Source organism: Arachis hypogaea, chromosome 9 (genome assembly GCF_003086295.3).
Source record: "Arachis hypogaea cultivar Tifrunner chromosome 9, arahy.Tifrunner.gnm2.J5K5, whole genome shotgun sequence".
NCBI classification, from domain to species: domain Eukaryota; kingdom Viridiplantae; phylum Streptophyta; class Magnoliopsida; order Fabales; family Fabaceae; genus Arachis; species Arachis hypogaea.
The window spans coordinates 34,928,257-34,940,617 of record NC_092044.1 but is presented as its reverse complement, the minus strand read 5'-3'; the positions used below and the strand labels follow the sequence as shown (position 1 = coordinate 34,940,617).

Sequence of the window (12,361 nt, the reverse complement as noted above, 5' to 3'; positions counted from 1 at the left end):
GGATGCATTTTGCCATCCATTCAGACTTTGAGAAAGCATGTTGACTTGCTGAGTTAACATTTTGTTCTGAGCCAATATGGCATTCAAAGCATCAATTTCAAGAACTCCCTTCCTTTGAGGCGTCCCATTATTCACGGAATTCTTCTCAGAAGTGTACATGAACTGGTTATTTACAACCATGTCAATAAGTTCTTGAGCTTCTACAGGCGTTTTCTTTAGGTGAATAGATCCACCTGCAGAATGGTCCAGTGACATCTTAGAGAACTCAGATAGACCATAATAGAATATATCTATAATAGTCCATTCTGAAAATATGTCAGAGGGACATCTTTTAGTCATCTGCTTGTATCTTTCCCAAGCTTCATAGAGGGATTCACCATCTTTTTGTTTGAAGGTCTGAACATCCACTCTAAACTTGCTCATCTTTTGAGGAGGAAAGAACTTAGCCAAGAAGGCCGTGACCAGCTTATCCCAGGAGTCCAGGCTATCTTTAGGTTGAGAGTCCAACCATATTCTAGCTCTGTCTATTATAGCAAAAGGGAAAAGCATGAGCCTGTAGATTTCAGGATCTACTCCATTAGTCTTAACACTCTCACAGATCTGCAAGAACTCAGTCAAAAACTGATAGGGATCTTCTGATGGAAGTCCATAAAACTTGCAGTTCTGTTGCATTAGAGCAACTAATTGAGGTTTCAGGTCAAAATTGTTTGCTCCAATGGCAGGAATTGAGATGCTTCTTCCATCAAACTTGGACGTAGGTGCAGTATAATCACCAAGCATTCTTCTTGCATTATTGTTGTTGGGTTCGGCTGCCATCTCCTTTTCTTGTTCAAAAATTTCAGCAAGGTTGTCTCTGGATTATTGTAATTTAGCTTCTCTTAGTTTCCTCTTCAGAGTCCTTTCAGGTTCTGGATCAGCTTCAACAAGAATGCCTTTTTCCTTGTTCCTGCTCATATGAAGGAGAAGAGAACAGAAAAAGAAGAAGAATCCTCTATGTCACAGTAAAGAGGTTCCTTATTGTTAGTAGGAGAAGAAAGGGAATAAAGAAAGGAGAATCCAAATACAAGGGTGAGGATAGGGGCAGTGATTTGAGATGAAGAAAAGTGTTAGTAAATGAATGAATAAATAGAATAAGATGAGAGAGAAGTTTTCGAAAACAATTTTGAAAAGGAGTTAATGATTTTCGAAAATTTAGATAAGAAATAAAATTAAAATTAAAATTTAAAACAATTAATTAATTAAAAAGAATTTTTGAAAAAGAGGGAAGTATTTTCGAAAATTAGAGAGGGAAGAGTAGTTAGATGGTTTTGAAAAAGATAAGAAACAAACAAAAAGTCAAATAGTTAGTTGAAAAAGATTTGAAAATTAATTTTGAAGAGATAAGAAGATAAGAAGTTAGAAAAGATATTTTAAAATCAAATTTTTGAAAAAGATAAAATTTTGAAAAAGATATGATATAAAAGATAAGATAAAAAGATATGATTAAAATTAAAATTGATTACTTTACTAACAAGAAACTAAAAGATAAGATTCTAAAATTTAAAGATTGAACCTTTCTTAACAAGAAAGTAACAAACTTCAAATTTTTGAATCAATCATATTAATTGTTAGCATAATTTTCGAAAATAAAGATAAAACTAAGAAAAATATTTTTGAAAAATATTTTAAAGGGTTTTCGTAAATTAATAAGAAAAAAAGAAAAAGATTTAATTTTTTGAAAAATTTTTAAAAAGATAAGATTTTTAAAATTTGAAAATTTGACTTGACTTATAAGAAACAACTAATTTTAAAAATTTTTGACTAAGTCAACCCAAATTTTCGAAATTTTGAGAGAAAAAAAGAAAAGATATTTTTTATTTTTGAATTTTTAATCATGAGAGAGAAAAACATAAAAAATGACTCACAACATTAAAATTATGAATCAAAACACATGATGCATGCAAGAACACTATGAATGTCAAGATGAACACCAAGAACACTTTGAAGATCATGATGAACATCAAGAACATGTTTTTGAAAAATTTTTGATGCAAAGAAAACATGCATGACACCAAACTTAGAAATCTTTAATGCTTAGACAATATGAATGCAAAGATGCACATGAAAAACAATAAAAGACACAAAACAAGAAAACATAAAGATCAAATAAGAAGACTTACCAAGAACAACTTGAAGATCATGAAGAACACTATGAATGCATGAATTTTCGAAAATTGCAAGAACAAGATGAATATGCAATTGACACCAAACTTATAAATTGACTCAAGACTCAAACAAGAAACACAATATTTTTTATTTTTATGATTTTATTATTTTTTTGTATTTTATTTTATATTTTTCGAAAAACATATAGGAAAAAGAAAGTAATGAATCCAAAGTCCTCAATCAAAATCCTATGAATTAGACATGGCTTAATAGCCAGCCGAGCTAAAACATGTTATATGAAACTCTAGAATTCATTCTTGAAAACTCTGAAAATTTTCGAAAATTGGTGATAAATTTTTTGAAAGACTTTTGAAAAAATTTTTGAAAATAAAACAACAAAGAAAATTACCTAATCTGAGCAACAAGATGAACCGTCAGTTGTCCAAACTCGAACAATCCCCGGCAACGGCACCAAAAACTTGGTGGACAAAATTGTGATTCATACTTAAATTGTTGTTCGAAATTGATTCCCAGGTAATGGCCCAAAAAAACTTGGTGCTCAATACCATGGTCTAAACATAATTTCACAATTTCGCTCAACTAACCAGCAAGTGTACTGGGTCGTCCAAGTAATACCTTACGTGAGTAAGGGTCGATCCCATGGAGATTGTTGGTATGAAGCAAGCTATGGTCATTTTATAAATCTCAGTCAGCCGGATAATAAATGGTTATGGAGTTTTCGAATAATAATAATAAATAAACTGAAAATAAAGATAGAAAAACTTATGTAGATCATCGATGGGAATTTCAGATAGGTGTATGAAGATGCTGTGCTCCTTTTGAATCTCTGCTTTTCTACTGCCTTCATCCAATCCTTCTTACTCCTTTCCATGGCAAGCTGTATGTAGGGCATCACCGTTGTCAATGGCTACATCCCATCCTCTCAGTGAAAAAGGTCCAAATGCTCTGTCACGGCACGACTAATCATCTGTCGGTTCTCGATCATGTTAGAATAGAATCCCTTGATTCTTTTGCGTTTGTCATCACGCCCAACAATCGTGAGTTTGAATCTCGTCACAGTCATTCAATCCCGGAATCCTACTCGAAATACCACAGACAAGGTTTAGACTTTCCAGATTCTCATGAATGCCACCATCAATTCTAGCTTATACCACGAAGACTCTGATCTCACAGAATGGAAGGCTCGGTTGTCAGGCGAGGGCAACCATGCGTCGTGCATCAGGAATCCAAGAGATACACACTCTAGCTTTCGCTTGTAGAACGGAAGTGGTTGTCAGGCACACATTCATAAGGATGGATGATGATGAGTGTCACGGATCATCACATCCATCAGGTTGAAGTACGAATGGTATCTTAGAACAGGAATAAATCGAATTGAATAGAAAATAATAGTAATTGCATTAAAACTTGAGGTACAGCAGAGCTCCACACCCTTAATCTATGATGTGTAGAAACTCCACCGTTGAAAATACATAAGTGAAGGTCCAGGCATGGCCGAATGGCCAGCCCCCAAAATGTGATATGAATTCGAAAATAGGGAGAAGGACCTATGGTCAAAAGATGTCTAATACAATAGTAAAATGTCCTATTTATACTAGACTAGCTACTAAGGTTTACATAAGTAAGTAATTGATGCAGAAATCCACTTTCGGGGCCCACTTGGTGTGTGCTTGGGCTGAGCTTGAACTTTACACGTGCAGAGGCTTCTTTTGGAGTTGAACGCCAAGTTGTAACGTGTTTTTGGTGTTCAACTCTGGTTCGTGACGTGTTTCTGGCGTTTGACTCCAGAATGCAACATGGAACTGGCATTGAGCGCCAGTTTACGTCGTCTAATCTCAAATAAAGTATGAACCATTATATATTTCTGGAAAGCTCTAAATGTCTACTTTCCAACACCGTTGAGAGCGTGCCATTTGGAGTTCTGTAGCTCCAGAAAATCCATTTTGAGTCCAGGGAGGTTAGAATCTAACAGCATCAGCAGTTCTTTATCAGCCTTTTATCAGAGTTTTGCTCAGGTTCCTCAATTTCAGCCAGAAATTACCTGAAATCACAGAAAAACACATAAACTCATAGTAAAGTCCAGAAATTTGAATTTAGCATAAAAACTAATGAAAACATCCCTAAAAGTAACTATACCCTATTAAAAACTACCTAAAAACAATGCCAAAAAGCGTATAAATTATCCGCTCATCAGTGGTCTAGAATTCAGAATAAATTCTCGTTGCAAGTATAGCTTCTAAACCAACAAAAGTCCTTTCTTACAAATGTTTTGGTTGTCACAAGTAACAAATCCAATAAAAATAATTAACCGAAGTATTCAAACCTCGGGTCGTCTTCTCAAGGAATTGCAGGGAAGTATGATTTATTATTGGTTATGGAAAATTATATTTTGGGGTTTTGAAAAGGGTTGAACTAATAATGTAAAATAACAAGTCGTTAAAATAATAACTAATAAAGCTTTTGCCAAGGTATGAGAACTGGAGGTCCTATCCCGGTTATCCTTATCAATTGTGATGAGAATTGGATTTTTCTCCCACTAAGTCAACTTCTAACTGTGAAGGTAAGTCAAGTGGATGAATTAATTTTGATTCCTCAGGTCCTAGTCTTTCCTTGGAAAAGGCTAGAGTTATTGGAACTCGAATTAATTCTTGAAGAATTCCAATTTTCGGTCAACAATGAGTTTGATAACTCAAGAGTTACCAATTAATCAACCAAAGCCAAAAAGGAAGAAAATCTACTCGAATGAAAATAAATTGGATAAAGCTAAAGCATCCATAACATATAAGTCTGAAATACCTCAATTTATATTAAATAAAGAAAATCCTAACATGAATGGCTCATAAGCCAAATAGGCAACACATATAATACAAGCATTAAAGTATCTGAAAATAAAAGAGAAATATAAAGTAAAAGGAATATTGAACCTGATGAAGAGTTGAAATCCTAAATCCTTTAAGAGGAATCCAAATCCTAAATCCTAAGAGAGGGGAGAGAACCTCTCTCTCTAAAAACTACATCTAAAACCTAAAATTGAATTATGATCTGATATGAATTGATGTCTTTGGGTCTCTGCATGTTCCCTGACTTTAATCTGTGTTTCTGAGCCGAAAACTGGGTTGAAATGTGGCCCAAAATGCCAGCGACTTTTGTAATTCTGCAGATCGCGCATGTCACGTGGCCGCGTCGTCCACACGATCGCGTCACTCAGCGTTTTTCGTACCACGCGTGAACGTCGTCCACGCATTCGCATCATTCGTGCAGCTTTCAATCCGTGCGGTCGCGTCAGGCACGCGAACGCGTCACTCTGATTTCTTCCATTTCGCGCGGTCGCGTGAGCCATGTGACCGCTGACTTCTCGCTGGTCATCTCCTCAATTCCTTATGTTCCTTCCATTTTTGCACGCTTCCTCTTCATTCTCTAAGCCATTCCTGCCCTATGAAGCCTGAAACACTTAACACACAGATCAAGGCATCAAATGGTAATAAGAGAGGATTAAGATTAGCTAAATTAAGACCAAAGAAGCATGTTTTCAATCATAGAACTAAACTAGGAAGGAATTGTAAAATCATGCAAATCCTATGAATAAGTGGGTGAAAAGCTTGATAAAACCACTCAATTAAATACAATATAAACCATAAAATAGTGGTTTATCAGTTACACACTTACAAGCTTCACCTTCCTCATCCACAAAATATGCACTAAAGAACGTATCGCTTGCTATCTCTAATAGTCGCATGTGCTACCACAACAAAATCTCGAGTCACTCAAAAAGATACAAGACCTCAGAGAAAGGACAAGCAATAAGGACGAGGTTCACAAAGATTTCAACGATTCACCTTGATGCATCAAACAATTCCAAAGTTACATCAAAGAATACATGAGTCAAAAAGAGGAGTTTAAACAACATAAGACAGATATCCAAGAAATTTAAACGGACATATGCAGTTAAGATCAACGAGAATGCATATGAACAAAGAAATAAGGTTGGAGAATAACCAGTTTACTTTCTAAGAAAGAAATCTCAAACAAAAACTTCAAGACAAACTACGGAAGAATAAGATACGTAAATAAGCAACCTCGAGATGCAACTTCCAACATTTCCCAACCCCAGGATATTCGTTACCTATTACTCCTATATCATCTATGATAATCCATTAGTGTTCTCATATACATAAATCATTAGTGTTAAACTGGCTAAACTTAATACCATGAAGTATGCAATGACAGATTAGTGACATTAATCAATAGACCGTCATGTGCATACTACCTCTCGTTATCAAGACAAGACCTACAACATGGCAGATGCTCAAAGTATGCAATTGAAGCATAGTCAGTCCATTCCTTAGGCTCTACTAGAAAGACTGCTCTGATAACATAATATAACACCCTTATGATCAGAATGTCACGTTTTCGGCTGCGCCACTCTGATAGCTAGAATATTATGATGACTTCTATATACTTAATAATAGAATAGGAGTCTTTGACTCGAAACCATATCACTTTTTTCTTTGAAAAGCATCTTGTAAGAATCAGAAGTTATTAACCCATTTAATTAAAATAAAATAATAATTTAACTATTCATAATAGGTTTAAAAATTTAGACATCTTAATTTAAAAATTTAAAGGTGATATTTGAATTCAATAGATTTGAAAAGCCAAAAGATACTTTTTCTTAATCAAACACGCATATATAACCAAATTCAATCACAATATATATATATATATATATATATATATATATATATATATATATATATATATATATATATATATATACACACACACCAAACTTCGTATACAAGTAACTTATATATAGTATAAGCATATATGTCATTACAACTCCTATCCCACTTTTAAATACAATAATAAAGGCGATGAAAAACTATAACATGTACAATAATATACAACACAATCAAATGTGTAGAAGGAACTCCTTAAACTTTCTTCCGTCTTGAAAAGAGAAATCTGTAGGGGGTGAGAACATCGTCATCGCTGGTTCTCAGTAAGGGGTTTTTAAGAATTGTCATAAGAGGATACATATAAGAAAAAAAATTGATTTCAACTGCAGTAATCATCGCTCGTCTCATGAATATATTCAAAACATTAATAATTAATTACTCAAAAATTCAAAGTTCACTTCTTTAGTTAAAAGAATTTCAAAACTCAATTAATATCTCATAACATAATCAATTTCAGCCTCCGGCCCAACATATAATCAAATCTCGTTACAGCCTCTGCCTTAAATAAATCAATTCAACCTTCGGCCCAAACTCAAATCAAATTACCATCAAAATTCAGTCTCAAAACAGAATCAATTACCAGCATCAAACAATACAAGGCAAAAACAATCAAAGAACCATTACAACCAGTACCATATCAGGAACAATCCTCAACGTCACCACTATCAGCATAATGGATCTCTAGTAGTTCAAACACAGACAAAACAATAAAAAGAATACACAAATAGAAAAGACAGTTAAGACAATTAGTTCAATTAGCATATATGTACAATTTTGCAATTAGGCAAGCCAAATACAAGATGCACACCCAAACAATATACACAAATGTCAATGATGCATGCCTGCCGTGTGGCCAATGAGCTCATCTGTCAGTTATATAGTCAAACCCGACATGTCTGATACCTAACCCTAGACAGTCCCAACGTGTGCGCATATACCAAGAAGAATTTTACATCTTTAAGGAGGAACGTCCGGAAAGGTATAAGTGTCTGGCCACATCCTGCGACAAAGGATCAATAGAGTTTCCACCACATCCGGAGCAAGCAGAATCACTCTACTAAATCTACCCAGGCAGGTGTATTTGAAACTCATATCAAATATCATTATCAAGTTACCACATCTAGGAGCAAGTGAAATCACACCACTGCATCTATCCAGGCAATTATACTTCACCATATCCGAGAGTAAGTGGACTCACACCACTGCATCTACCCAGGCAATTATACTTCATTCTCAAGTTTAATAATTTTCAAAAGACCCGAAATCATCTTTTCTTACCAATCAAATTCAAATACTGTAAATTCGCCAAAACTTCTAAAAATAAGATTCTTTAATCAAACTCAAGACATAGTTCTTTTCATATGAAATCGAGCTCTGAACATAATCCTTTTCTTAATGAATCAAACTCAAAACAAAACCATTTTTTGTAATAAATCGAACCTAAATCATAAATCTTTTCTTAATAAATCAAAATCAAAACAAAATCCTTTTCTCAATAATTTAAACTCAAAATATAATACTTTTGTTAATAAATCAAACTCAAAACATAATTCCTTTCTTAATAAATAAAACTCAAAACATAATTCTTTTCTCAATAAATTGAACTAAAAATATGAATCTTTTCGTAATAAATAAAAATCAAATAATATGATTCTTAAATCAAATTTTCTTTTAATTACCACTTCAAACAAAGTCTCAGAGTTTTATAAAAATTTTGGTAGCATCTTGTAAGAATCAGAAGTTATTAACCCATTTAATTAAAATAAAATAATAATTTAACTATTCATAATAGGTTTAAAAATTTAGACATCTTAATTTAAAAATTTAAAGGTGAGATTTGAATTCAGTAGATTTTTTCGAGTAGTAAAATGTAATTTTCTGTGAAAAATTGCGTAAAAACACATACTAGTGATTTAATTGGCAATATTGATTTAAGTCTATCCGGTACTGCGTAAGAGTAATAAAAACTGTAGAAAATTTAGAAAAATATTTAGAATTAAAAATCGGACGATAATTCTAAAAGTTTTGGCCCAAAGTTAGGGCAAAGGAACCTAAAATACTAAGCGGTTTGACCGGACCCAAATTGGATCCAAACCCAACATATAAATACACTAAAACGATGGCCATTCAGCTCAAGAGGGAGATGCAGCTGAGTTGAGAGGAGAGAAAGAAGAATCGCTATTCATCTTTTTCTTTGCGTAGCTCTTGCTAAACCTGTCATTTCTAACCAAACAAAGTTGGTAAGAACTCGAATTCCATACTCCTTTCCTCTGCCCTAACAGTTTTGAAATTTCGGATATAATTATTGAATAGATTTTATGATTTTGGTTGTTTAGGGATGATCTAGCATTGGGTAGTTGTTGTATTTTATCCCTAATACCATTGGATAAGGTAAGCTATCCTTTGACCCTTGTGATTTGGTGTATTTGTGAGCCTTGGATATTAATTATGGCAAATTGAATATGTATAGCTTGAATTTGGTAATTATTAGAGTTGGTATTGACAATTGGAGTGACTTTAGAGGCTAAAACTTTGTGAAAGCTTATTTATAATCATTTTTGGTATTTTATGCGTGTGGAGAATCGGCTAATGTATGGTTTCGGTTTTCTTTAGTTAATACACAATGTTTTGTGAAATTTGGGCTAATGAACCTTAGGATAAGATTGAATTGATTGTTGATGATTATTATTAACTGATGATGAATGTTGATGATGAATATTGATGAAAATGGATGTCAATAAGGATTGGTGATGATATGTGATGAATGGTGCTTATGATGAGTTGAATTTGTGCAAAATTTGTTGAGATTGTATCCTTGGTTTGGAAATTATTGGTTTTATTAAATTATGAGTGGAAGAGATAAAAAATTTTGTGAAATAGGTGTGAAAATGCTTAAAGTATATTTGACAAGCAAATCGTAGTGTATAGTTTTGATGATAAATTTTGGGCATTATTGATTAGGTTTGAATTGAAATTTGGAAAACTAGAGAAATATTGTAAGATTTGGTAAAACTTTATTTTTAACCAATTTTAATGAGTCATAACTTGTTCTCCGAACCCTCTATTTTGATGAAACTTAATTTAAATGAAAATTGGATCTGAGAACTTTAAGATGTTCAAAGAACGGATGAAAAATATTTTAAACGAAAAAGTTATGTGCGTTTAAAATTCGGTACAAAAATATAAATTCTGCAGGTTTTAATTTTTTTTAAAGATTTTCAAGGCATACGTACACAGACAATGCACATAATAATATTTTTATCTTCTACTCTTTTACTCTTGTTTTTTTTTTTTGTACATATTAAAAAAATTTAGTTTAACAAGCGGTTTTCATTCTTCTTTCACAAAAAAAAAATTCTATTTTTACTAATTTTTTTATTTCAAGAGAGCTATTAAATTAACAACTAAGATATATAGTCATACAAAAGTAGAGTTTGTTTAATGTTTTTTTTTTATTATTTTTCGTGGATTATTACTAGGTGTAGCCGGTAGGATGTCAAAATAGAATAATGGATTGAATAAAAATGTGTGCATAGTACATTCAAAGAAAAAGAAAAATACGAGTTCAAAAATATGTTCATCCATCCTAATTTTTTTTTCTTTAACTGTACAGTATACATCTCATTAGCGCTATTCAAAAATAAATATCTTATCCCTTTATGTTTTATGCCATCTTACCTGCTTTGTATTTATCTAAAAAATTTTTTATATTTTTATTATTTTTAAATATTATATGTAGGTAAATAATAGAATAAGTACATCATGTTTTATTTTTTTATTTAACTAAATTAATTTTATTTTTCTGTTAGTCTTGTTTAATTTTTTTATATTTTTATATATTTGGTTATTTATTTAATTTATTATTATTTGTTAAATTTGTATATTATAAACGTTAGTTTATATATTTAATTTTTTTATTAATTAACTATTTAATTACAATTTTGTATATTTTATACTACAATGTTAATATTATTGTTTTGAATGTTAATATTTTATTTTAAATTAAAATATAATTTTTATATTTTATAAAGATTATATATTGTAATTTATATTTTTTGTTAAATATATTTTTAATTATAAAAATTTATTTGATCATTTGAATTATGAGTAAGTTTAAAATTATTGATACATAAAACATAAAAAATTAAGAAATAGAAAAATTAAAAACTTATCACATAGTTGATAGATTAATGTCTTGTTTTGATTTTACCAGTATCACTATCTACAGTAATAACTAATAAAAAGAAAATTTTTATCAATAAAAATTGTTAAGACAATATTCTAAAATAAGATAGTTGATGAATTTTTTACACACAATTTAGTTATATATATAGAAAAAAATTAGCTTATACAAATTCAATAATAGATGATTTTAGAAATAGAAAAAAAAAACGTCAAATAATCTTTTCATAATACAAAATTATAAGTGGTAACTTTTATATATTATTATCTTACTTTATTTATGATATATATTCTTATTTACTTATAAAATTATTTTGAGATTTTACAGAAAAAAATTGTATAATAAACGAGTATTACATATACATGTCAACAAAGACAAAATTAATAGTATGCTTTTATTTAATTGGATATTAAATGCATATATGTATATCTTCGTATGAATATTTGATTGAAATTATATATTTATTTTTTTAATTTTATCATTAATTAAAAATAATAATAATATAAAATATTTTTAGTAAATCATTAAACATAGTTTCTCTAAATAATTAGTCTAGCTTTGCTTCGGGGTGTTTTCAGGATAGGTCAAATTTTTGTTGCGACATAATCCAAAATCTCAATATTTGAGATACATTTATAGTTAAGTTTTTCTCGCAGTATCTAAGAAGTGGTACATTGTGTATTTAAATAGTTATTCTATATTTATGTATTTTCATAAATTATATATTTATTTAATTTAAATAATAAATCCATAACAACAATTAAGATTGGAAGTGAGCTGAGATGAGTCGAGTTAGATCAAATTCAAGTTTGACTCACAAAAATTGAGCTTGGCTTATGACTCGACTCATTAACAATCGAGCCTATTTCTTAAGCTCAAACTCGACTCACCGAAAGCTCACGAGCTAGTTTAAATAATAGAAACATAAATACATAATCTATAATTTTATATTAATAAATTATAACTTATATATTTTAAAAAATATTTAAAAAAATCAATTTTATATACTGTTTGTTTATCAATAAATTATAAATTTTTTATTTATATTCTACATAAAAATTATATGTAAAAAATAAATATAAAATTTTAAATAATTAAGATCATTAATATATAATTATATATTACTATTTTATATGTATATATATAATATTAAAAGTATAGATTAAATACATATAAGATATGTATATTAATATATACATATATAATTAAGCCACTTCACGAATTAATAAATTGAATTTATTCAAATTCAAATTCGACTTATTTAATTTATGAG

General features: G+C 30.5%; 1 non-coding gene across 1 annotated transcript; it reads left to right on the top strand.

Moving 5' to 3' along the window:
• The first annotated feature begins 313 nt into the window (after positions 1-313).
• On the top strand, positions 314-417 carry LOC112714212 (small nucleolar RNA R71). The gene has a single exon (XR_003159166.1). It is a non-coding gene; the product is annotated as a small nucleolar RNA R71 (small nucleolar RNA).
• The last annotated feature ends 11,944 nt before the right edge of the window (positions 418-12,361 follow it).